This window comes from Bos grunniens, chromosome 3, assembly GCF_055505025.1.
Source record: "Bos grunniens cultivar Pamir isolate PY7600 chromosome 3, Bosgru_T2T1.0, whole genome shotgun sequence".
Taxonomy (NCBI): Eukaryota; Metazoa; Chordata; class Mammalia; order Artiodactyla; family Bovidae; genus Bos; species Bos grunniens.
The window spans coordinates 53,523,082-53,550,853 of record NC_141167.1 but is presented as its reverse complement, the minus strand read 5'-3'; positions in this window follow the sequence as shown (position 1 = coordinate 53,550,853).

The window sequence follows — 27,772 nt, the reverse complement described above, 5'->3', positions numbered from 1 at the left end:
GGGATCTCTCCCATGACATGTCTGTCAGTGTGCTGCTCTGGCCTTCTATTCCCCTCTCTTGCTTCCTACCCTTGTCACTCCCTTCAGTTCATCCCTCGTTTGATGGAAGTCTTACAGGTCTCAAGGGACATGGGGTGTATTTCCATTATCATATAAAACACATTAAGTATGTGTGTTAAACTGTGAGCTCCCTTAAGAGCACACATTGAATTCTTTCCTTGGTGTTCCCACCAAGACGTGCAGGGCACATGATAGGTGCTTGATAAATGTTTGATGAATACATGAGTGAATGAATACCTGGAAAACATTTAATGCTGCTGCATCTGTTGCTGCTGTCAGTCCTCATGCATCTCAGTGGATTTCGTTTTTCTTTTTTTGCGTTGGCACACTGCTCCCACTGAGAAGTAAACAACCCCCTTTCCCCTTGGGAGATTCCAAGGGTGTCATTTATTACATGGCACCCCTGATGGCATGCAAATAATCATTTATCCATTGTTATTTCTTCTTCTTTATTTAAACAACAAGAAAAAAAATCTGATTTGTATTAAAGTCTCCTCTAATGGTGACTCTACACTGACAAGGCTTTCTTTTTTAATGATTAATGAAAATTTCATTGAAAGATTTATTTTATCCTGGCTACTGGGCAGGACACTTTAACACATTTTCTTTTTATTAATAATCCTCAGTGTAAGGTCCATTTGAAAAAGCATTGTTTTCATTTTAAAATGAAGATACTGCAGCTTAGAGAGGTTGAGTGACTTGTCTAATCTAGCTTACTAATAAGTGAAGAAGTCAGAATTCAAAAGTGTAACCATTGGAATCCAAAAATCCATGCAAGGAGGAGCCATGATGAGATCTGAGTTTCAGAAGGCCTCTGATTGGTGGGTGGAGGATGACTCTAAGGGAGACAGGTCCAGGGTAGGAGAGCAAACAGGAGCACACAGCCATGTTCCTGCGAGAGCTGACGGGGCCTTCACTGGGGGTGACGGTGGTGAGGACCGACAGAAACAGGCAGACTGAAAGCATATTTGGAGCATAACATTTGAGAAATATTATGATTGAATAGATATTGGAGGATAGTTTGGGGAAGATGTTTTGTGATGTTCTAGCTCCTGATTGGTTGTCCAGGCATATAACGGCTTCATTTGCTGGAGCCATTTCCAGTCACCAGGAAATGGAGACTGGTGAGATGCTAATATAATTCAGTTGTAGTTGGTGAGGTGTTGAAGGTTATGTATTTGGGGACATTTGTGTCTATGAAACTTAGAGGGAATTTCTTGAATCTTCTAAATAGTCATTTGTGCTGTGTAATCATTTGATTTGCATTTCCTTTTAGTTAGGAAAAGTTTTTTCACTTAAAGGTCAGAGGAATTTGGGGAAGCATCTGTTAGTGAATTAGAGCTTTGCAGGTGGTGCTAGTGGTAAAGAACCTGCCTGCCAATGTAGAAGACATAAGAGATCTGCGTTTGATCCCTGGATCAGGAAGATCCCCTGGAGGAGGGCATGGCAACCAATTTCAGTAGTCTGCCTGAAGAATCCCTTGGACAGAGGAGCCTGGTGGGCTACGGCCCATAGGGTTAAAAAAGTCGGATACGACTGAAGCAGCTTAACATGCACACACTGGAAATCTTTTCCATATTATCTTATTAAATACTTGAGTGAGATTTTACCTTTATTGTACCTGAAATCATTCTGCAACCTTAAATGCATTGTATTGAATATTGCTCATTATCAGGAAACAAAGAACTGATGGTGTTACTTCTGCTTCTACAGTCTCAAACTTACCTTGGTTGTTAAATGAACTATCTACCTCTATGAGTCATTTCCAACTGTCTCTCTGAAAACATGAGTTATAATAATACCTATTTCTCTTCCACACCATCACTTGATTTAAAATAATTATCATATTCCCCTTTAATTAAGCATTTGGCCCTTCAAGATAGCCTTGTTTATAATCCTGAACATAGATGAAAATACCACGATTGAAAACCTAAGAGTCCCAGCTCTGACTATCTCACCAAGGAGACTGCAAAATGCTTCAAGATAAAAGGGAAGGCAGAATGGTAGCAAGTGATAAAAAGCATTATCTCATTGTAAAAAGGAAGAAGGACATGAAAGCCAAAATGGCCTGCCTACAGATCTCCTCCCCTTAAACTGGGGGTCCAGTATATCTTGCTTGATGTAGTGGATATGGCAATGCACTTGCATGTTTGTGAATCACCTCCTCCCACATCAGATTATAAGAGCTGGATCCTACCTGAGAAGCTGAAAACATGATTATTCTCCCAGACCCTTGAAATTACGATGTGGACACATGACCCAGTCCCTGGCAGTAAGCGATAGGCTTGCAGCTGGAGGCTGGCAGGATGGAGAAGCCGGAATTGTGTGGACTCTGTACTCGTGAGTTTCAGCAGTGTCATGCAGTTTTCCGAGATGACAGAATGCAGTTGTAGTTTGATGCCCATGTCATGGAATCTGTGCCCAGCTCTTATGGCAAAGGTGTCTTCATCAGACCTGCTCTGTGATGTGATTTTGCCATCACATATCTGATATGTGATATACTGCTTTTGCCAGCCAAGCCTCCGTACCTGCCTCTCTTAGAGATTTTGTAAGCTACCCAACATACCTTTATTCAATTCACTTTCTGTTCATATTAATGAGAGTGTTGTCTGTTGCTTGCAGCTGATTGATGGCTTTGAAATTCCTAGCTCTATACCAAATTTTAAGAAATTGTAATACTCTGTCCTCCTACAGTTTCTTTCTTGGAATGCTTTTAGAATGAATTTCACTTTGCCTTGTATTATAGTAGCATGTTTTGTTTTTTAATTAATTAATTTATTTTTTGCTACACAAACCCACATGTTGTATCTTAGTTCCCCAATCAGGGATTAAATCAGCATCCCCTGCTTTGGACTTTGGAAGGGAAGTCCCTTACATGATTTTTTAAAAGCATGTTTTTGAGAGCAGAGATTATATCTTATTCATCTTTGTAGCCTTCTGCTAATGCTGCGTCCCAAATGTTTTGCATATTGTGAAGGTTATTTATAAAACTGACTTTCAGTTCAGTTCAGTTCAGTCTCTCAGTCGTGTCCAACTCTTTGCGACCCCATGAATCGCAGCATGCCAGGCCTCCCTGTCCATCACCAACTCCCAGAGTTCACTCAGACTCAACTTTAGAAGGTTGTAAATAGACTGTACATTCATAGCTGCAAGAAAATAACATGGGATAAGCCCACCTGTAAGAGTAGACTGTGGAGCCCTGAGAAACACTGGGAGGCAAGAAGAGTTAAAGGATGACTTCCAGTGGTCAAGACTCAGTGAGATGCTCCCTGTGAGGCTTGGCCTGTTAGCAAGTCCAGCCCACTGGTCAGTAATAGCTAGGATGATGATAGTAATCCCTCTTCTCAGTATTTCCCATCAGAGTCAATTCACTGAGCAATAATAGTCTGCGTCTCACTGGGTCTTCTAGTGAGTTATGGACCTAATGCTATTCTCCTTTTCAGCAGAGTGGAGAGAAGCTTCTTTTCCTGTTAAAGAAAGAAAAGTAGCCCCTAGAATCAGCAGCTTGTGCTCTAGATAATAGTCTTTATTTCTCAGTATCTCACATTCCTTCTCTGTGTGTGAAGGAAAATCGTATATGAAGTTTGCATTCATTTCTTACACAGGTGCAACTGTCAAGCTAATTTTATTATGCTTATTGGATTTATGTATAATATGATACCTAAGGTCACATTTCACTGCTATTTGGCCTGAGTCTAGTGAGTAAATCTTAACGAAGTTGTGCCCATCAAACCTGAAATTGACCTAGTTAATCTTAGCATGAACATGAATTGAACTCCTTTCCCTTTTACCTCATATCTGTAATGCTAATTATCAGAATTGTCATGCATTTGCTTTGTGGGTTTCATTGTGGTCTTGATCCCTTCCCTACACTGTGGTCTTAAAGAGGCATGTGAATTCCATGCCTATGCCTCCTCACACCTATTATAGGTTATTGTTTAGTTGCTAAATTGTGTCTGATTCTTTTGTGACCCCATGGACCATAGCCCACCAGGGTCCTCTGTTCATGGGATTTCTCAGGCAAGAATACTGGAGTGGGTTGCCATTTCCTTCCTCCAGGGAACTTTCCAGATCCAGGGATCGAACCTACATCTCCTGCATTGGCAAGCAGATTCTATACCACTAAGCCATCAGGGGAGCCCATATGACTTGTCAAAGGGCATATATAATATACTTGCCTTATACTCTAAAGTGGGTACCATTACTTTAAGTGGAGAGAGGTTGTTCAAAAGATTCTCAGAGTAGAGTAACTTCTAGACCACACTTTGATATTGCATTAACTTAAAGACTGTGAAAACCATTCTGATTCCCTCCCCCCACCCTCATAGCTGTATTGTTAAGTGCAAATTTGCCTTTATCTATCTAGGGTCATCAATGCAAGGCCTAAGAGTATAGTATAGTGATTAAAAGTATAGCCTCTGATATATGACTGCTTGGGAACAAATCCCAGCTTTTCCATTTAATGGTTTTGGACTATTAAAAGAGCCATACTTTGACTTCTCTTCTGTAAAGAGTATCATAACCTATATCAGTGTTGTTGAAAAGGACAAGTTAATATTTACATGTAAGACTTAAAGCAGGGTTCTTGATAAGACCTTAATAAGTATTTGCTATTATTATCCAATTTTATTTTTATATATCTTAAAATTGCAAAGACAAAGCCACTCCTTAGACAGTCTATTAAAATTACAAACATTGGAATTCAAAAAGAATTAAAACACTAACATTGGAGCATTTACAGGTCTTAGCATACATAATAGATTTAGAAGAAGTTAAGCCATAAATTAATTTTTGAAACATGATAATCCATCAATTTTTATTAATTACCTTGTGGCCATTAAAACATTATTTCATAGATTTTTAGATTTTTGTCAGCCTAGGTACTAGGTTTTGATAGATCATAAATATACAACTTGAAATGGAATCATGGCATCTTAGACATTTTAGACTTGAAAGGAGTCTTAGATATTAGATGTTCTCATTTTCTATCTGATATGGAAACTCCATTGCTCAAGGTCTCATAATACTCAGGGCTTTCAAGCCTAATAAGACTCATACTTTAAAAAGTAGCATGACTAACTGGAAGAGAGTTTGCACTTCCTCCAACTGTTAGATTTTATTCATTTAAAAGACATGTACAAGTACAAAAATTTAGTTTAAAAGAAGCAATATGTAGAAATAGACAAAGTTAGATTGTTATTCAAAGTAATTTTACAAAGTAAAATTCACATATAAGAGAATGACTAATTTTTATTACTGAATTCCATAGGTAACTAATATTTCAATCTTGTCATTCAGGTTTCAGGTCTGTGTCATCCCTCAGAGAGGGTTCCTAACCATCCTAGCTAAAGAGCCCTTCCTCTCTCATTTATCCTTCTTTATTTTCTTCCTAGTTTATATCAAAAATTATATTACCCATTTTTTTATTATCTCATTGTCTCACACTAGGATGCAAATTCATGAGGGTCTATGATATCTTGTTAAATATTGTATCTATGTGTACTGGAACCATTGCCTAGCACACAGGTTAGTTAAAAACACATTTGCTTGATTGAATGAGTAAATACAGGCTTCGATAAGGAAGTGTGATTTCATGTTGAGGGCATAATAAGTGCAGTCAAAGAATTTGGTGCAGCAAGGTAAAATGACCAGTTACATGATAATGAGACACTTCGGCTGCATTGTGCACTTACCATTCAGTTCAGTTCAGTTCAGTCGCTCAGTCGTGTCCGACTCCTTGCTGCCCCATGAATTGCAGCACACTAGGCCTCCCTGTCCATCACCAACTGCTTACCATTAGCAACCAGGAAATTATATTTACTTTTGGACTTCAAGTGAGAGTACTAGCAAGTATCATTTGCAGCAAAGGCAGACAAATTGAGGAAATGAGAGATTAGAAGAACAAGAAGAAAAATGAAAAGGAGGAGGTGCAGGAGAAAAAAGAAAAGACAACATAAAAAGAAAAGGTTTGTGAAAACAAATGCCTGGGGAAAATAACTACAGACAACCAAACCTCTCAGTGAGAGGGAGAGCTTGGTGAGGTAGTGAAGCATAAACGGACAAAAGGAATCCCCCAGCAAGAGCTTTGGGTTATGAAATTTCTACTTTCAGAGATTAATTTGAGCCCTTGCAATGTTATTTTCAGAACTGCTCTACCATCTTTTCACCTAAAGTTGTCATCAAATTTTGTGCTGATACATGGACTCAATGATGCAGGAAGTTGCTAGTGTCTTGGTAACTCTATTTAGCCCTTGTGGGAGGTTTATAAGCACCAAGCAAGATGCTGATGGGACGGGGGTGGAGGGCTTCTGATGCTCTATGCTGTGTATTTTAATACAAGAGTGGTGGCTGCTAAGAGAAACAGGACCTCTTAAAATGCTGGATTCAATTCGGAAATCTCAGCTGGTGAAAAGAAGAGGTCACATAATTAACTGTGAGTTAATGGAAGGAGAACAGTGTCATGAATCATGCCAAACAGTAGATCATCTTAAAACTGCATATAAAACGGGGCTTTGAAATGCACTGCATGACTTCTTTGGCAGAGGATTTACATCTTATTTGCTTTGCTTAAGCTAATAGTAAAATTAGTTTGTATTCCATCTGCATCGGAAAGATGTTTGGTACCAAATGAATTGGCTGGAAGGCGAGAAAGAGAAGAGGAAAGGAAGTTCTTGGAGAAGAGAAGTGACCTGGAAGCATACTGGCTGGCTGGGAAGTTCAGGCTATGATAAAAACTTGCCACATGGACCGATCTAGTGCAAAACGTTTAGGTGCACAGCGAAGAGTGAACCATATAAACAGTTGATGTATTAAAAGCACAAGGCTTGATAAAATCAGCATGCAGTATATACTTGTTAAACAAATGAAACCTTTTCTCTGATTTTGGGGTAAGGGCTCCTTCAGTTCAGTTCAGTTCAGTCCAGTCGCTCAGTCGTGTCCGACTCTTTGCGACCCCCTGAACTGCAGCACGCCAGGCCTCCCAGTCCATCACCAACTCCTGGAGTTCACTCAAACTCATGTCCATCGAGTCGGTGATGCCATCCAGCCATCTCATCCTCTGTTGTCCCCTTCTCCTCCTGCCCCCAATTCCTCCCAGCATCAGAGTCTTTTCCAATGAGTCAGCTCTTTGCATGGGGTGGCCAAAGTACTGGAGTTTCAGCTTTAGCATCATTCCTTCCAAAGAAATCCCAGGGCTGTTCTCCTTCAGAATGGACTGGTTGGATCTCCTTGCAGTCCAAGGGACTCTCAAGAGTCTTCTCCAACACCACAGTTCAAAAGCATCAAGTCTTCGGCGCTCAGCTTTCTTCACAGTCTAACTCTCACATCCATACAAGACCACTGGAAAAACCACAGCCTTGACTAGATGGACCTTTGTTGGCAAAGTAATGTCTCTGCTTTTTAATATGCTATTACAGATAGCTTAATAGATAAGGTATCGTAAGTTGGAAGAAAAGATTGAAGACTTTCCTGAAGGGTTTTCAAGAATATAAGGAACCCAAGCACATATAGACAAAAGGAGCTGAAGCACAATAAAATTAGTCTGCTGCTGCTGCTGCTGCTAAGTGGCTTCAGTCGTGTCCGACTCTGTGCGACCCCATAGATGGCAGCCCACCAGGCTCCCCCATCCCTGGGATTCTCCAGGCAAGAACACTGGAGTGGGTTGCCATTTTCTTCTCCAATGCATGAAAGTGAAAAGTGAAATTGAAGTCACTCAGTTGTGTCTGACTCTTCGCGACCCCATGGATGGCAGCCTGCCAGGCTCCTCCACCCATGTGATTTTCCAGGCAAGAGTACTGGAGTTGGTTGCCATTGTCTGGGTAATGTTAAATAGCAAGAGCTTTAAAACTCTGAAATAGGTTAATAAGTTTACTTTCGCTAGGATTTAAAAATAAGCTGGTGTCTCATCTGTGAGAGGTGGTTGAAGTGCAACACACCAAGGACAGACCGTGTGGTCAGCTTCCTTAAGTGTGCCTTTGAGCCTTATAATCTCTAAACACTTAGAATTCATTATCACTTCTACTTATTTACTTCAAAATAACAACTGACACTTTGCAATTTTCAAAATGCTTTCACACATAGCCTCTCATTTAATTCTCACAACCTCCTACTATATTATGCATATTTTCAAGAGTAAATAACAAAACTGAAATTTGAATAAGTGCTTAATCTAAATGTGATGCTCTTTTCTGAACGTCTCATCTACCTCCCACTTCCATGTTGTCAGCTGGAGAACTGATGAATTCACCATCTTCTGCTTCAAACCTGCTGCTTCTCCTCCATTCCTGGGTTGATGGAATCCCTTTCTGCCCAGTTGCCTGAGTCAGAGATGTAGGAGTCACACTAGACCCCTTCTTTCTCCTGCCTCTGATCAATCTCAAGTCTTGTTTATGTTTAGCTCCTAGATATATCTCAAAATATTGTCTTCTCTCCACCTCACCACTACTTTTTTAGTTTTAAGTCCTCACCACCATTTACCTGAATTACAAAAATAATTTTCCACCTAGATTTTATCCTTTCAGCATTACCTCCTGAAGTCTAACCTGGGACCAGAGAGAAGAGTTTAAAAGTAGGACTGTAAAATAGGGAGATTCCCAAGGAAATCCTTGGTCTAGAGCTCTTCATACTCCTTGTCTCCTACTGCAGTTTTTCCTGGCTTTCAGCATTTTGTTGCCAGAGTCCTACACCATTGAAAGTGATATTTGGTGTACTGTTGAAAAAATACATTGATGCCCATGATGTTCTGTACTGGACAATCCATAAGACCAACCCATATCATGTGTTCTTCCCAACCTTCCAAAGAGTTGAGAAGGGAGTTTCAGTTATTCAAGGTCTGAAATGTTCTTGCCAGAACACCAGGCCTGGGTCTTCCCTGGTGGTCCAGTGGTTAATAATCTGCCTTCCAAAGCATGGGACTTAGGTTCAATCCCTGGTTGGGGAACTAAGATCCAACATGCCACAGGGCAACTAAGTCTGCATGCTGCATCCTGCAACGAAGAGCCCGAGTGCTGCAATGAAGACCCAGAGCAGCCAAAAAAAAAACCAAAAACACACACTGGGCCTGAAACTTATGAGCCCAGGTAACATAAATGATCATCAGAGCAATAGCTATTTTAGTCTATCCAAGGCAATAATATTCATGAAATCAGAAGTTTCATGGGCTAGTTATGCTTCTCCCCAATATACATCAAAAACACATATAACTATTAATGATTTTTTAAATGTTTGTTTATTACCTAAAATTATCTCCATGTATCAGTAATAAACCTACTACACTATTGGAAATTTCTGAGTGTGAAATAAATGACTGTCTATGCTTAGAGCTCTATGTTCATTTTGTAGCTTCATCTGTAGGGTGATTGTAGGATGTAATATAACTTTTCACACAAACCAGCATACTTTTGAGGGTAAAATAATGATCACAACTTAACTTTCTTGGGACATCAGGTATAAAACTGTACAACACAGGGGACTCCGTAATTCAATCCTCTGTAATGGCCTATATGGGAATAGAATAGAAAGAAGTGTGGATAAATGTATTTATATAACACTTTGGTTTACACCTGAAACTAACACAACATTGTAAATCAATTATTGCCCCAATAAAAATTAAAAAACGAACACAAACAAAAGACTTTACCATCTCAGGAAAATTTAGGCATATAGTCACCCCATTCATCTACTCACTCCCTAATTTCTTTTTTATGCTTGCAAATATTTTCAGGTTTTTCTATCTACTAAGTGATTTAAACCCTCTGAATTTTTGTGAGTTCTGTTCCTTTAGCCCAGAAACCCTTTCTTCCTTTTCTTCTGATACCTAACTCAGGCATCAGCTTCTCCAGGAAGTCTTCCCAGATTTCAGACCGGACCACATGATTGTTCCTAGTATTTCTGAGAACATATATTTATCTCATCTTCACATTAAGGCACTCTCTAGAACAGATGTCACATCTTACTGACTTTGTTCGCTGCAGCACATACATACACCTTCAAGGCATACACAGTGACACGTATATGACTCACTACTGACAACCCAGTGGAGGGACCCTGCTGTCTTCCTGTGGGTAACCTGAAGTTAACCTTAGCCTGTCTACTGATGCTGGCGCTACATCAGAGTACTGCTCTGAAAACAGGTGCTTGTCTCCCCTCTCTTTTCTATGTTTACCTTCATCTTTGGTGCAGAAGCAGAATATCACAGTGTTTAGGACATCGCTTATGGATTAGACAGAACTGGCTTAGAATTTGTGCTCTGTATTTACTACCTTTGTGACTTTAGGCAATTTTCCTAAAACTCAAGTTCTCTTGTCTATAAAATCTAGATGATAATAAAACTCACCTCATGGGAATATTACAGTGATTAAGTGCTTTGGTGCATCTAAAAGGATGACATTACTTTGCCAACAAAGGTCCGTCTAGTCAAGGCTATGGTTTTTCCAGTGGTCATGTATGGATGTGAGAGTTGGACTATAAAGAAAGCTGAGTGCTGAAGAATTGATGCTTTTGGACTGTGGTGTTGGAGAAGACTCTTGAATGTCCCTTGGACAGCAAGGAGATCCAACTAGTCAATCCTAAAGGAAATCAGTCCTGAATATTCATTGGAAGGACTGATGCTGAAGCTGAAACTCCAATACTTTGGCTACCTGATGCAAAGAACTGACCCATTTGAAAAGACCCTAATGGTGGGAAAGATTGAAGGTGGGAGGAAAAGGGGACGACAGAGAATGAGATGGTTGGATGGCATCATGGACTTGATGGACATGAGTTTGGGTAAGCACCAGGAGGTGGTGATGGACACGGAAGCCTGATGTGTTGCAATCCATGGGGTCACAGAGTCGGACACGACTGAGTGACTGAACTAAACTGAACTGAACTGAAAAGGATGACTACAGTGCCTGGCATGCAGTATGTGCTGAAAAAAATGTTACTAAAAAGAGCCATGGGTGGATGTGATGAGAATGTAGAGAAATTAATATCTTTCTTCTGTTGGCTCATTAAGGAACCTTGGATTTTCAAGTCCAGTTGCTTGAATCAAAGTCCATATGCAAAGTACCATCCACAAGCTCTGAGGAAGTATAGAATGAACACAGAGAATTAAGACCTTACTTTAGGGAGCATATGTTTCCTAACATATAAAAATGAAGAGTTTAAAAAGATTAACTTTTTTCACTCACAGTATAGCACTGAGATCATCAGCTGCTCGAGGGCTATTTGTAGTTCTTGGTGCCACATCTCTGTGTACTCAAAAACACATTACTAAGTCCCTAATGCCTTCTCCTCCAGCCCATGGACAACCTGAGTAATTAATCAATCATGCAATAACTAATTAATTGGTTAACCAGAGATCTGTTGTTTTGTTGCTAAGTCATGTCCAACTCTTTTTGACTCTCCAGACTGTAGCCTGCCAGGTTCTTCTGTCCATGGGATTTCTAGGCAAGAATACTGACATGAGTTGCCATTTCCTTCTCCAGGGGATCTTCCAGATCCAGGGATCAAACCCACATCTCCTGCATTGGCAGGTAGATTCCTTACCACTGAGCCACCAGGGAAGCCCTGGGCAGAGAATTGTGGGTTTTTTTTTTTTTTTTTAAGTCACTAAGTCATCTCCAACTCTCTGTGACCCCATGAACTACAGCATGCCAGGCTCTCCTGTCCTTCAATATCTCCCAGAGTTTGCTAAGATTTATGTCCATTGAGTCAGAGTTACTGCATGCCTTTTACATGACTCCTATGAGGGTCCTATTTTGTGATCAGATCAGATCAGATCAGATCAGTCGCTCAGTCGTGTATGACTCTTCACGACCTCATGAATCGCAGCACACCAGGCCTCCCTGTCCATCACCAACTCCTGGAGTTTGCTCAGACTCATGTCCATCGAGTCAGTGATGCCATCCAGCCATCTCATCCTCTGTCGTCCCCTTCTCCTCCTGCCCCCAATCCCTCCCAGCATCAGAGTCTTTTCCAATGAGTCAACTCTTCCCATGAGGTGGCCAAAGTACTGGAGTTTCAGCTTTAGCATCATTCCTTCCAAAGAAATCCCAGGGCTGATCTCCTTCAGAATGGACTGGTTGGATCTCCTTGCAGTCCAAGGGACTCTCAAGAGTCTTCTCCAACACCACAGTTCAAAAGCATCGATTCTTCAGCACTCAGCCTTCTTCACAGTCCAACTCTCACATCCATACATGACCACAGGAAAAACCATAGCCTTGACTAGATGGACCTTTGTTGGCAAAGTAATGTCTCTGCTTTTGAATATGCTATCTAGGTTGGCCATAACGTTCCTTCCAAGGAGTAAGCGTCTTTTAATTTCATGGCTGCAATCACCATCTGCAGTGATTTTGGAGCCCAGAAAAATAAAGTCTGACACTGTTTCCACTGTTTCCCCATCTATTTCCCATGAAGTGATGGGACTGGATGCCATGATCTTCGTTTTCTGAATGTTGAGCTTTAAGCCAACTTTTTCACTCTCTACTTTCACCTTCATCAAGAGGCTTTTTAGTTCCTCTTCACTTTCTGGCATAAGAGTGGTGTCATCTGCATATCTGAGGTTATTGATATTTCTCCTGGCAATCTTGATTCCAGTTTGTACTTCTTCCAGCCCAGCATTCCTCATGATGTACTCTGCATATAAGTTAAATAAACAGGGTGCCAATATACAGCCTTGACATACTCCTTTTCCTATTTGGAACCAGTCTGTTGTTCCATGTCCAGTTCTAACTGTTGCTTCCTGACCTGCATACAAATTTCTCAAGAGGCAGATCAGGTGGTCTAGTATTCCCATCTCTTTCAGAATTTTCCACAGTTTATTGTGATCCACACAGTCAAATGCTTTGGCATAGTCAATAAAGCAGAAATAGATGTTTTTCTGGAACTCTCTTGCTTTTTCCATGATGCAGGGGATGTTGGCAATTTGATCTCTGGTTCCTCTGCCTTTCCTACAACCAGCTTGAACATCTGGAAGTTCACGGTTCACATATTGCTGAAGCCTGGCTTGGAGAATTTTGAGCATTACTTTACTAGCGTGTGAGATGAGTGCAATTGTGTGGTAGTTTGAGCATTCTTTAGCATTGCCTTTCTTTGGGATTGGAATGAAAACTGACCTTTTCCAGTCCTGTGGCCACTGCTTTTCCCAAGTTTGCTGGCATATTGAGTGCAGCACTTTCACAGCATCATCTTTCAGGATTTGGAATAGCTCAACTCGAATTCTATCACCTCCACTAGCTTTGTTCGTAATGATGCTTTCTAAGGCTCACTTGACTTCACATTCCGGATGTCTGGCTCTAGGTCAGTGATCACACCATCGTGATTATCTGGGTCATGAAGATCTTTTTTGTACAATTCTTCTAGGTATTCTTGCCATCTCTTCTTAATGTCTTCTGCTTCTGTTAGGTACATATCATTTCTGTGTTAGGCATTAAGTAATATGTAATAGGGATAAAATGATGATAATGTAAGTATGTGGTCTTAGGAGCTCAAGTGAGTCAGACAAAGCTTTAATTATGTAAACTCCCTACATGTGGCCGTTAGATTCCCGAAAAAGACGTGCCCAGGTGCTGAGAGTGTGTGGAGGATCGGTACCTAATCTCCACAGGAGTGAGGTTGGTGTATCAATAACAGCTTCTGTTCTGTTTCAGGAAGTTTTTCTTTGGTAGGGCTTACGTGCCATGGATGATCTAATCATCTGATGATAAATTGCACGGGGCAAGAGCAGAGGCCTTTTTCTCTGGGTCCTTTGACCTCCCCGTTGTAATGAGGCTAAGAGGGAGTTGACAATTCCCATGCCTGCCTTCAGGGATTCAGCACTGCCTTCAGGAATTCAGCACAGGATTCACCCACTCCCCAGTCCTCAATGCTGGAAACAGAGAGAATTGGGTACAGCAGGCAGGGAGGTAGTTTAATGAGGCAATTTTTTCAATGCTAGATAAAAACACAGATAGTAACCAACGGAGTGGAAGAAATCTGAGCTTAAGAGGCAACAGGAAGGAAAGAATGACAGGTTCTGATGACACCGAGGTTTCAGCCTGGGTGACCTGATGACGATGAATACTATTAGGAGTAAAGGAATCATAGGATGAACAGGAAAAAGCTCTAGTGGGAGTTTTATCCTATTTTTATAGGATATGATTTTTAACAAGAACTAACCTTTCTGACTATAAATGGCAATTGCCTTCTGCTCAGTATTACTGCATTTTCTTCAGATTCCAAACAAAATGAAACCTGTCACATGTGTCCTGGTACTACCTAAACAAACTCAGGACAGAGTACATTTGAACAATTAGAGACAGTACAGGGGCTTCCCAGGTAATGCCAGTGGTAAAGAACCTGCATGGAGTCATAAGAGACAAGGGTTTGATCCCTGGGTAGGGACGATCTCTGGGAGGAGGGCATGGCAACCCACTCCAGTATTTTTGCCTGGAGGATCCCATGGACAGAGGACCCTGGTGGGCTACAGTCTATAGGGTTACAGAGTCGGACACAACTGAAGAGCATTAGCATACACACACACACACACACACACACACACACACACACACACAGTACACTTCCAGTCTGTGTGCAGCTCTGGTCAAGCTCTGTCAATTGTTAGCTAAAGATTTCCAGTAATTAATCAGCCATTTTTTATGTCTCTATACACATGTGTTTTTAAAAAATAACAGTGATGAAGACTCGTGGCTGCTCACAAATACTTGGCTGCCATCCTGGACCGGCTTGGTGGGATGCGCATCCTTGCAATGTTCCTTTAACAATCCCACTGCTGACTACTTAAAACCAACCTTGTCACATTGGCATACAGTGCAAAGATCATATCTAATTAAACTGTTCTAGTTTGGCATAATTAGTAAAATGTCTGAACTGTGGGCTCTTCTAAAACAATTATGAACATCATGATGCTCGCTCTGTGTTGTGTTAGAAATTATGCCAACTGACGTGTTGCTGGACAGCTGTCCTGCCCTAACATAGAGGTAAAAAAAAAAAATTATGGCTATTAAGTCAAAGCTGCAGCATGAGCATTTAGCTGATCACAAGGTTAATATGAAAATGGGTGCCTCTTTAAATGGTTAAGGGGCTTCCCTCATGGCTCAGCAGGAATACTTGGGTTCAATCCCTGGGTCTGGAAGATACCCTGGAGGAGGACATGGCAACCCACTCCAGGACTCCAGGAAAATCCCATGGGTAGAGAAGCCTGGAGGGCCAGAGTCCATGGGGTTGCAAAAGAGTCGGATATGACTGAGCCACTAAGCAACAAAAAGTGGTTAAAGATTTTGTTCTATGATGTAGTCAAGCATCCTCTTTGAAAACTCCCTTATACATTTCATTGTTCTGAAGCGTACTCCTTTCATCTCTATTAGTACAAAATTAAGTTGTAGGCCATCTCTCAATTTAATTTAGGTCTAATCTAGGTCTTGGGAGACATAACCTAAACTATATGTCCCAAGTTCCTGACCTCATATAACTTTCAGTTATTTTGCTGAATGGGACAGTGAGATAGGAGATTTATTCTAACAACACATTTTTGCATCACAAAGTGCTATGTGTGCATGCTAAATCACTTCAGTCATGTCCAACTCTTTGTGACCCTATGGACTATAGCCCACCAGGCTCCGCTGTCTATGGGATTCTCCAGGCAAGAATACTGGAGTGGGTTGCCATGCTCTCCTCCAGGGGATCTCCCTGACCCAGGGATTGAACCCTTGTCTCTTATGTCTCCTGCATTGGCAGGCGGGTTCTTTATCACTAGCACCATCTGGGAAGCCCATCACAAAGTGCAATAAACACACTAAATAGGGAGTTAGAATAAACTATTTCTGGGGAGATGGGGGCTACTTTAAAGTATTAGGGGAGCTCTGGAAGTTTATGTTACTTGCTTTAAAATCTCCATGATGACAGAAAGAGACAGTCAAACTAATTTGTGGGAGGAAGAGGACAATGCAGAGGAGAGAGCATGTGCAAAGACCTTGAGACATGATGGAAAATAATGTGTTCAAGGAACAGAAAGAAGGCTTGTGTAGCTAGAATATATTAAGTGGGAGAGAAGGGCGAGGAGATGAGGTCAGCAGGAGAGTAAGCCTTCCCTGATACCTTTGCCATGGAAAGACAGTGGGTGTTGGGTGCCATGGGTATTGTGATTTAATGTAAGTGTGAGATCACTGTGGCTGCAGTGCAGAGCATTGGATTTGGGAGACAAAAAGGAAACAGGAAATCAAGAGCTAATGCATTAGTCTAAGCAAGAGCTAAGTGAAGCCTTAGAAGTTTGAGCTAGAGAGAAGTGATTAGGTTGGGATAAATGTTGACAGACAGATCTTCCCAGGTGTAGCTAGTGGTAAAGAACCCGCCTGCCAGTGCAGAAGATACGAGAGACAAGGGTTTGATCCCTGGGTCAGAAAGATTCCCTGGAGGAAGGCATGACAGCCCACTCCAATATTCTTGCCTGGGCAATTCCATGGACAGAGGAGCCTGGTGGGCTATAGTCCATAGGATCTCAAAGAGTTGGACACAACTGAGGTAATTTAGCATGAAATGTTGATAGACAAGCCTACAATATTTGCTGAAGGACTGAATGAGGTTATATTGAAAAGAGTAAAAAATAGATGGAAATTCTAGGGTTTTAGTTTGAACAGCTTCCTGGATGGTGTTGCCATTCACTGAAATGTGGACCACTGGGAAAAGAGCAAGTTTGAGAGATAAAATCAAGAGCTTAGTTTAAAACTAAGCTAAATTAAATTTAGAGCAGTTTTTTTTTTTTTTTAAGACATCCAAATAGATCTATCTCATAGGTAGTCATAAATCTATATCTATTATTCATGGCAGGGTCAAGATTGGAGATGTAGACTTGGAAATCATGAGAATAGCGAAGTGATGAGGGGTCAGTGGACTGACCGCTGGATTGGGAGGACCAGAATAAGAAAGCTGGAATGGTAGAAGGAGTATTCTGAGGGAAGGATGAATTAGGAGTTTGTGTGTGTTATTGGTGGGATTGGGGGTTTCCCTGGTGGTTCAAATGGTAAAGAATCTGCTTGTAATGCAGGAGACCTAGGTTCGATCTCTGGGTCAGGAAGATTCCCAGTGTGGGAATGGCTACCCACTCCAACGATCTTGCTTGGAAAATCCCATGGATAGAGGAGTCTGGCGGGCTAGTGGGATTGATGCCTAAATTAGGATCACAGGAAGGAGGTATGGAAGTAGAGGGTAGAGGATAATATGTCAAGGAATAATGGCTGGTCCTTGCTATGAATGGGAAGTCACTTACAGTGACTGCAAGAACAGAGGTGGAGATGAAGACAGAGGCTCAGATGCTATAGCTGCCATAATTGAGGAGAAAGGACTGTGGTGTTCATGGATGGAAACAACCAGGAAAGAGGGCAAGAATCACATTTTGAAGATTTGCACTTTAAGGGCTCTTGGAGGAAGGAGAATAATAGCTTTGGAAACAGCAAATTGGAGCAAGCAGGACATACTCTACTCCTATGCCTAAGATACAGGCCTAGGAGAGATGTGGGTGGGAAATCATCTTTGGGAAAGTTGCTAGGAAAGCAGCGTCTTTGAGGGAAATCCTAGTTCCAGGTAGAACATCAGAATCCTCTTGGAGACTTGTTAAAACACAGGGTTCTGGGCCCCATATCCAGAGTCTCAGATTCTATAAGTCTAGTGTAGGGCCTGAGAGTTTGCATTTATATTAAGTTTGCAGACAATGCTGACACTACTGGTTCACTACACCCTGAGAACCCACTGACTTAGAGCCAGAAGGTTAGGTCCAGTTTCAGAGAAGACTGGGGAGATTGTTGGAGACAGACTGAACATCAGAGGGCAACCTGGAAGTTTTGGAAGAACAGAAGGGGTGTGATAATAAATGAAAACCATCAACTTGGCTATCTGCTGTGCCTGGGGAAATCAGAGATGTGAGCTCTCCTGGGGTCAGCTCTCATTTTATGGAAGGAAGATAGTCAGGGAAAGCTCTATGGTCCAGGTCACTTCTATTATTTAGAATGGTGTGTGGACCTGAAGGAGGGCCGGGGGCCTCCTCAGAAGCAGCTCAACATCCGTGGCAGCTCCTTGAGTGGCGAGGCGGTGAAGGGGCATCTTACTAGGAATGGGAGAAAATGTGGTCTCCAGACCACTGCTCTCTCCCCTGCACAGAGGGGTTGACCCAACAGGAGGGCACGGCTGGTGGAAGAGCACCAGGCGGCTGAGGTCATCAGTCTCCAGGTACTGGGTCAGTTGGAGCTAGCAGTGATTTAAAGACAAATTAGCTTAAAAGATTTTGAGCACCTATTTTGCACAGTGAACAGTGGTGGGCATTGTTGTGGAAGGGCAAGACTTGCCCATTAGGATTTCAAAATCCTGGAGGTACAGAAAGGAGAGAAACTTATCTAGGACTCTCTCTCTTGCCAGTCCCTGGGTGTGACTCTTTCTAGGCACAACTGGACCCAGGTGCTCAAGCTCTGTCATCTTGGAATCAACCTCTCTCTCTCTCTTAAATATTTCACCCATGTTGGCTTCATTTGCAGAATAGCTATCTCTTTCTGGTGGCTATCAGCAGCCCAAATTTATACCTTCTCACTCAGAAAACCCAGTGGGGACTTCCCTGATGGTCAAGTGGTTAAGAAACCACCTTGCAATGCAGGTGACATGGGTTCAGTCCCTGGTTGGGGAACTAGGATCCCACACGCCCTGGAGTAACTGTGCTCCACAACTATAATACTACTGAGCCCGGATGCCTCAACTAACAAGGAAAGATTTGCATGCGGCAACTAAGACCCAATGCAACCAAATAAATAAATAAAGCCATATCTTCAAATCTAGATTCTATAGCAGTGTTATCTAATAGGGATATAGTCTTTAAAATGGTGATAATAGGGATTTCTCTGACAGCCCAGGAGTTAAGACTCTACACTTTCAATGCAGGGAGCGTGGGTTTGATCCCTGGTTGGGGAAGCAAGATCTCACATGCCATGTGGCACAGTCAAAAAAAAAAAAAAAGAGAGAGAGAGAGAGAGAAAACCCAGCAGAAAGAAACCTTCTCTTCCCTAATAGTCCCTTGTAAACTGAGGTGACCTACCAATCCCTGTACTGATCACTGTGACCAGTGAGACAGATGCTCTGATCTGACCTTATGTCGTGTGCTCATGGATGGAAAAGAGGAGGTGAATGGGGGTTCTCTGTCACCTCCACCTTAGCCACATGCATTGAAAGGGAAGAAATTGATTGCCTAAAAGAAATTAGGATATGTAAGGATATACACTACCATATATAAAATAGATAAACAACAAGCATTTACTGTATAGCACAGGGAACTGTATTCAATATCTTATAATAAAAAATAATGGAAAATAATTTAAAAAAGCATATAGATGTATATATGTATGAGTGTAACTGAATCACTTGGCTATACACCTGATATGAACACAATATTGTAAATAAACTATACTGAAATTAACAAAAAGTTATGTTCATATAAAGCAGATAGTAACCATGTTTAGTGAATGTTTTCTCTTTGTAAGATATGATGCTGAGAGTGCATCGTTTCATTTGATTTTCACACAGCCTGCTGAGAACAATGCTGTTGTCTTCCCCATGTTACTGAAGAGCTGAGAGGTGAAGTCAGTCTATAGCTGTCTATGGCTTGTGAGGGGTGCGGCGGAACCTGGAGTGAGGAGCAAGGACAAAGGGCAATGTGGATGTGTGTGGTGTGTGTCCGGGGAGGGGCAGTTCTGATAGAGGATCCCAGAGAGAGCCACGTGGAGGTGAATGAAGGAGTGGGGTCCACAGGTGAGGCAGGACAGTGATAGGTGGCCATGGGGTGGGGGCGCATTCTCAGTGGAGGAGCGGGCAGCACAAACAGTGATGTGGCCATGGCAGAAAGCAAGGCATTCCAGGATGGGAAGAGACTGTCAAAACCAAGTGCCTTGGCGCACAGAAAACTTCAAATAAGTGACGATGGACTTAATGAGGCTTTACTGCACTAAGCTGTTGCTGTCACGATCACTTACTTCCTCTGCAAACACATTAGAGCTGAGGTGGCACAAATGTTGAAGGAGAGAGAATTGGAGTCACGCGGATTATTGGTACCTCATCGACATGCTTGTGCAAATATTCATACATTTCCCATCTGCTTTTCAATTTCACTCTGTGAATCTGGAGCATTTATTTGCAGATCCGCCCCTCTTTTCCCATAGGCAGAGTTGTGCTTAATTTTAATGAACCTGAGTAGAAAACATGTGATTATGATTCCAGCTTCAGCCATAAGAATTTTCATTTTGCTACCTCACACGAGAGTTTTAAGTAAGATTATGGGAATGAGAAATTTACTAGGCATTTTCAGCAATTGTGAAGCTCACAAAACCACACAGTTTCTCTTGCTGGTGTCCTGATGGAAAGCTCTTTGGTGAATCACCAGGATCACAGTATGCCAGGTATGATTAGGTCGACATGATGGATTTCTAGCTGCCCTTGAGAGGCACCCCTTTCCTCTTCTGTGTAGATTTCCCTCTCTTTATTTGCCTTCAATTGATCATAACAGGTACAATAAAACCCACTTTGCCTTAATAAAAACGAATCAGAGAGGCTCATTCTATACATTCCAACCTCACTCACCAAGTGCTGATTATTGATCTGAAAACATTCTATGCCTTAGCTGGTAATGTTTAGCTTTATTTCCACATTCAAGTTTCAGTAACAGCCACCATTGCAGCACTGGAATTACCCTAGTAGAGAAATATGATAGCAGACAGGTCAGAAAATCTATCTTGGGTTAACAATTCTTCATAATAAAAATTGAAGACATCCAAGCTTATTCACCAAGCAGTTAGCAGATAGAGCAATGCTTTCACCTCGATATATCATATGCATAGGACTTGCTGACAATCATCGATAAACTCAATTTCTTCAGAATAGCTGATAATTATGGCATTAAAAAATTGATTTTGCATAACCAATAGCCACATAACCGGAGCCCATTTGGCTGTCATTGCTGCAAAAGGGAAAATGACAGTGGTTTGCCGCTGAATGCCACGGACGCCCGAAGAACTGTTCAGGAAGGTGAAACCCAAAAGCATCCAATTCTCTCCAGATGAGCTGTTTTGCCAGCTCCTCCTTGTGAAGTGAGAAGTAGATATCTTGGAAGTGACAGCAAAATGACACCAAGGCCATGGCTACCTGTACTTTCATTTTGTGATTTCCATCCTCTTCAAATCACAAAGTATACAGGTTGATGAGGTCATTTTGCCAAGGGCAGGAACCACAGAGCTGCTCCAAGATGGGAACGTCAAGCTGTGTGTTCTGCCTCTTATTTTACTGTGAACAATAAACCCTGTAATATTCCATTCTATTTAGTAGAGGCTTATTGAGTGTCCACATGTCTCAAGGTCTCTGCTAGGGGCACAGTTTCATGTGATTTGTATGCATCTTGTTTCTGTTCGTGTTTGAAAGTGCCATGGGGATGTTTCCTGGGATAGGCATTTCACTGTCAGCTAGATTTCTTGCTCCACTCCATGGCTGTCGTGGTGTGCTATTGTGTCATCTACGCGCTCACTCAAAGCACACACCAAGGGGGACGACTTACCAGTTGAAATTCCAGGTGCAGTAACCTGCAAGCTCCATGGAGTGGCTAGCTCAGACTCAGCAGAGGGCTGGACAGACTCAGGACAAATGTTGGGAAGTAAGATCTGACCTGATAATCTTGTGCAAATGCACGATAACTGAAGAACACAGAAGTTATAGACATTTTACAAAGAGAGACACGAAAACTGTTCATAGTCACCTAGAAACCAGCACTATTTCTAATTTTGCTACTTTTTCTTTTTGGCTGCATTGGTCTTAGTTAGGGGCTTCCCTGGTGGCTCAGTGTTAAAGAACCTGCCTCCTAATGCAGGAGATGCAGAAGATGCAGGTTCGATACTTGAGTTGGGAAGATCCCCTGGAGAAGGAAATGGCAACCCACACCAGTATTCTTGCCTGGGAAATCCCATGGACAGAGGAGCCTGGTGGGCCACAGAGACCGTGGGATTGCAAAGAGTTGGACACGACTGACTGAGCACAGATGCATGGGTCTTAGATGCGGCAGGCAGGATCTTTGTTGATTCATGCAGGATCTTTCACTGAGGCACATTAACTCTCTAGCTGTGCCTCTGGAGCTCCAGAGCTGCTAGGCTCGGTGGTTGTGGAGCATAAGCTTAGTGGCTCCATGGCATGTGAAATCTTGGTTCCCTGGCCAGGAATCCCTGCATTGCAAGGTAGATTCTTTACCACTAGACCACCAGGAAGACCCTATTTATGCTACTTTCTGTACACGCATCACAGAGGCACTTTCACACATACTCATATTTACAAAAATGCAGGTGTGCCTGTTTTATAGCTTATTTTTTCCATTGAAAATATACTGTGAATATATATTCATTTATTAAGCATTTGTTATATGCCAGGCACTCTTCTGGGCATGGAGATTTGTGAAGAAAAGAGGAAATTCCAGACTTCATGGAGGACTTATTCTAGTGGAGGTATGAAGTGTAGAGAAAATAAAGACATAAGAAGATACAATAACCACACAGCAGACAGATGTGATAGATGGAGCTTGGGGGATGTTTTTGTTTGGCTAGGCAGAGGGGCCCTGCTTTCAGAAAATGATATTAAGCAGTGAATCAAATGGCAAAATCAACTGGGTGTGAGAAGATCTGAAGAAGAACATAGAGAGAGCAGCTAGTACAAGGGCTTAGAGAGAAATGGAGACTGGCAAGCTGTGGGAACAAAGAGAGGGCCCTTGCTGCTGGGGTGGGTGAAGAAGGGAAGGTGAATAGGAGATTGAACTAGAGAGGGAGGCAGGGACCTGCAACTTTCTACACAATTATTTCTCTGTGTGATCAGGGCCATTGGAGGATTTTAAGCAGTAGAGTAACATGAATGGATTTGTATTAAACTCTCTCTCTCTCTCACACACACACCCCAAACTCTCCTAGAAGCAGAGTGAGAGTGGATTGCAGAGAGGGATGATAGAAAGACTGTAACCAGGGATATCATGTAAAAGAGGTCATAAAGTGGTTCTGCAGAATGGTGATGATGAATTGATCCAGGGAGTTCAAGCCATTACCCTACAGGAAGCTTGTTCATACCAACTAGTGGTATTAAGTTATTCCAAAGGTAAGTAATGTGTGGGCAGAATCCCCCAGTAGGCCCTTGGGAAGAGGGAAACACATGTGAATCTTTGGATATTTTAATTAGGAACAAGAAAGCTCTTTATCCTTGAGTGCCACTAGCAGGGTTGACATCAGAGAGAGAGAGAGAGAGATGAATAAGACAACGTGAGCAGAAAAAAAAAGGGGGGGGGTGGGGAGAGAAAGAAAGGAAAGCACCAAGGGGAGAAATTAGAAAAATAGACATCAAGCAGTTGTGAGTGGTGAGGCCATTAGAAATTTCTGCTTCCTGGCACCTGTGAGAAAAATCATCTACCTCCTTCAACATTGTGTCATTAGTAAAATTAGCTATTTGTTAGGAATTTGCAAAGAATAATGAAATCCAGGGGCTTATTCACAGCTATAAGGGTTCTGTTGTCTGAACTGTGATGGGACCTTATTAAAAGATAAAAATAAGCAGCACAGGGTCTCAGGCAGGAGTAGACACACAGAGTAACAAGATGTCATCTCAGGATCTCAAAATCATTTTCCTGATAATTATACATAAATGGCTTAATCTAGACTCTCATGCACTTGTGGAGTAGGAAATGTAACCCACTTGAGTATTCTTGCCTGGCAAATTCCATGGACAGAGGAACCTGATGGGCTATAGTCCACGGGATTGCACAGAATCAGACACAACTGAGCAACTGAGCACATGTGCATGCACTCACACACTTGACTTCTAATTGAAGCCAATTGTAAGTAGAGAACCTGACTTTCACATCTTGTCCTACTTTGTTCACACATCCTTTCTTCTCATCAGTGCCTTTATCTCTCCTCATGTGTGGTTCGTTAGTAGGGTGGAGGCAGGAGAGGAGTGGGAGAGAGAGAGATTTAGGATCTACATGACTTCATCTTTACTTAAATGAATGTCTTTTAGATGGGCAGTGTATGTGGAAATCTTGTTTTGCCTGAAATATCTGAGCTGCAATTGGGAACATTCTATATTCACAGAATAACTGCTTAATGTGAAAAAAAAAAGTGACAGGAGTTATAGAAAGAGCAAGCACTTGGGTGCCTAGTGATCATGCTTGAAATCCTGGGTCTGCTATCTCTTCTGTGACCTTGCCAGTTTATGAAACCTTTCTTGAGCTCTTGGTTTTGTCATCTGGAAAACAGAGATGGGATTACCTGTTTTGTAGAGTTGTTGCAAAGAATAGATATGATCACGGTGAAAAGTGTCACCCACCCAATGAACAGCCCTTATCTCCTCTTCATTGCTTTCTACTTCTCGGGACACACCCAGTCCAGAACTCCTTCCTCTTAGTCTCTAGGTGGACACATCTACACATATGCAGACAAAACCCTTCTTTTCCTCTCTCTCTGTTGTCACCTGTCCTCTTGTCCACGAAACCCTACTGCTGTTCTTTGGCAGATGAAGCTGTGGGATTTCAAGTTGTCTGCTCATTGGACCACAGTATGGACCTGTCAGTTTGGTTACGGGCCATGTAGTATGTAAATAATGACACCTCTTAAAACATTTTTAATCCTTCATCTTGATGGATGCTTTGGTGTTTCACATTTGTCCTTTGAGTAAGAAGGAAACTAATAGTCCCTCTAGGTGACAGGATAATTACACATCAGGAGCTATGTTAGCCCCAAGTCTGTGCTGAGCTGTACTGCTAAAGGACAGAATTTTTCAAAATCCCACCCCTTTTCCCAATGATGTTAAGAGAAGATAGGTACATTTTAAAATATTTTGTTTTATGTTTTGGCTACACCTCGGGGCATGTGGGATCTTAGTTTCCTGAACAAGGATCGAACCCATGCCCTTCCCACCCCGCACTCCCTGCCACCCACATTGGAAGTATACACTCTTAACCACTGGACTGCCAGGCAAGTTCCAGTAGTTGCACTTTTAATTACACTTAAACACTGAATCATCAGGGAGGTGAAAAGCCGTTGCTGACTGAGCCTGTTTCAAAATTGCCCAGAAATGGAAGCCCAAGAAAATGCTTTGGCATCAGCACCAGGCTAAACAAGGCCAGTTTGATGTTGTCTAGAGATGAACATATGCCTCACGTGTCCAGAAAGTCTAACCACTAGAGGAAGAGAGCTGGTTTATAATCTTGGTTCTGTTTCCTTGTTCTTATATCTGATTGTAGTGAAATGGTCCTGAGCCTCCCACATACTTACTGTGAAGTAGGGTGGCTGTAAAACACCCCACAGAAAGGATGCATCCAGGTAAATCTCATGAAGCCATGTAGTGTAATAATGTGTAATAATAAAAGGTAACATTTATTGAGTACTTACTACATGCCAAGCACTTTACATGCATGAATCCTCTCAACAACCTCTCAGCTTCCCCGTTTTACAGATAAATAAACTGATGTACCGAATAATTAAATGACTTCTTCAAAGTTATGTAGGGAATGACTTGAAACTGACCCTAAGCAGCCTAACTCTAAATCTGTGCCAGTAGCCTCAACGTTGTATTGTCTGGTATAAACCCATGGACACAGTAGAAGCCCGACAGAGTCAGGAGATCTGGGCTTAAGTGCTGCCATGTGCTTGCTGTGTGCTCACAGGCAAATCCCATGCACTCTCTGATGTTTTGTTACAGGAATAGTAATACTGCTTTCCCAATCTCAGAGGACAAATAACTCTATGATTTATTAAGAATATACTATGTTCTCGGTATTTTATATACAATTTAAATATTCCTTTAAAGCACATAAAAGGGAAGAACAATGATCTCCCATTTGTGGATTAAATTTTTAAATAACCTGCCCGAGACCTGCTGGATAAAAGCTATCTGGGTACAGAGCCTACCCTCTTTCTAGGATGTGTATTTTTTATAATTTATTTATTTTTGTCTGTGCTGGGTCTTCATTGCTGGGAGGGCTTTTCTGTAGTGGAGGGCGAGGGCTACTCTGTAGTTGTGGTGTGCAGTCTTACTGCAGTGGTTTCTCTCGTTGTGGAGCACAGACTCTAGGGCACACAGGCTTCAATATTCGTTCCACAAGGGCTCAGTTGTGGTTCCTGGGCTCTAGAGCTCAGCCTCAGGAGTTGTGGGGCATGGGCTTAGTCGCTCCAGCATGTGGGATATTCCTGGACCAGGGATCGAACCCGTGTCTCCTGTACTAGCAGGCAGATTCTTGACCACTGAGTCACCAGGGAAGCCCCTAGGATTTGTCTGGATCCACAAGACTCTGAAACTGAGAGGGGCACACTCAAAACATCCCTCTTGACCAGCCCACCTGCTGTTCTCCATCCCCCGTTTCACGGTTGTGACTCCTTCCCCTTGCCTCTTCTTCTGTATCATTTGATGGTTGCTCACTGCATGCCAAGAACTGTACAAGGTGCTTTCTGTCTTTTTAATATTGAAAATAACTCTGTAACATAGGATTTCAGGGCTCTTTGTTAGGTTGTTCACTTGCTAACACACAAAGGAAGAAGGAAAGGGAAAACAAGAGCAAGAAGTAACATTTTATTAAACACTTCCCACATGCCAGGCAGTGTCTTGAGAATTTTATGTAGGTACTACCATCCTTCCCTTTTTATGGATGAGATAACTGAGGTATAGGGAGATTAATACCAAGCCCACGTCAGGCATTCTGGCTCCAGATCCTACCGTCTCAGCCATGTTTCGTTCTCAAGGTGCCTCCTTAGGGTGCATAATTTAATTCTCATTTGCCGCTGAGGAGACTGAAGCTTAGAGACGTTGACATGTGTTATGCATCTATGATGAGTCAGAACTGCGACTCAGACCAAGCTTCCCTGACTTTGAAAGACCGTCATTTTTGTATCTCACCATGCAGCTTCCCTCACCTGTCTTTCCATCACTGAGGCTGCACTGTTTCTAGAACTTCAGTTCAAAAGACACTCTGTGACACTTAAAGCCGCATTTAAATAAATCCTCTGAATGTGGCCGTAAGACTTAAATGGTGTTTCTTTGTCTTTGGCACTACTGTCAGCTGGAGGCAAAGAAAGCTGTGGGATGAAGCGACCCAGTGGGTATCAGACTGAAATTGAACAGTGTGATGTGGGACCCCTATACCTTCGGTACAAATGGTCCCTCCAGACCTGTGGTTATGCCTTAAATGAGGCATCATCATCAGTAGGTGTTTGAGAGATACTTTCACAGAACAGTCTGTCCTGCTGCTTAGAAGGAGTGGTCTCATCCAATGACAACTCAAACAAAATACCTTTCTGAACCTAGGGGTGTAAAACAATGGTTTATTTAGCTCACAGTTCTGTTGGTAATTTGGACAGAACTCAGCAGTATGGTCTTCTGGTCTGGGTAGGGCTTGCCTATTTTCAGTTGGCCCCTTCAGATGTCTGGGGCCTCATCTGGGAGAGCTGGAACCACTGGAATCCTCCTTCAAAACATCTCTTATCCCCCAAGTGGCTGGCTTGGGCTTGTTTGCATGGAGATGGAAACGCTCCTGTCCTAAGAGCAAATCTGCACGGCCAAGACTAGACACCTGCACAGTGCCATTTCTGATATTTTCTGCTCATGAAAACAAGTTATAAAGTCAACTAATATTCATGGGGTGAGGAAGTAGACTCCACTTCTTGGTAAGAGCTTCAAGGGCTGTATGGTCATATTT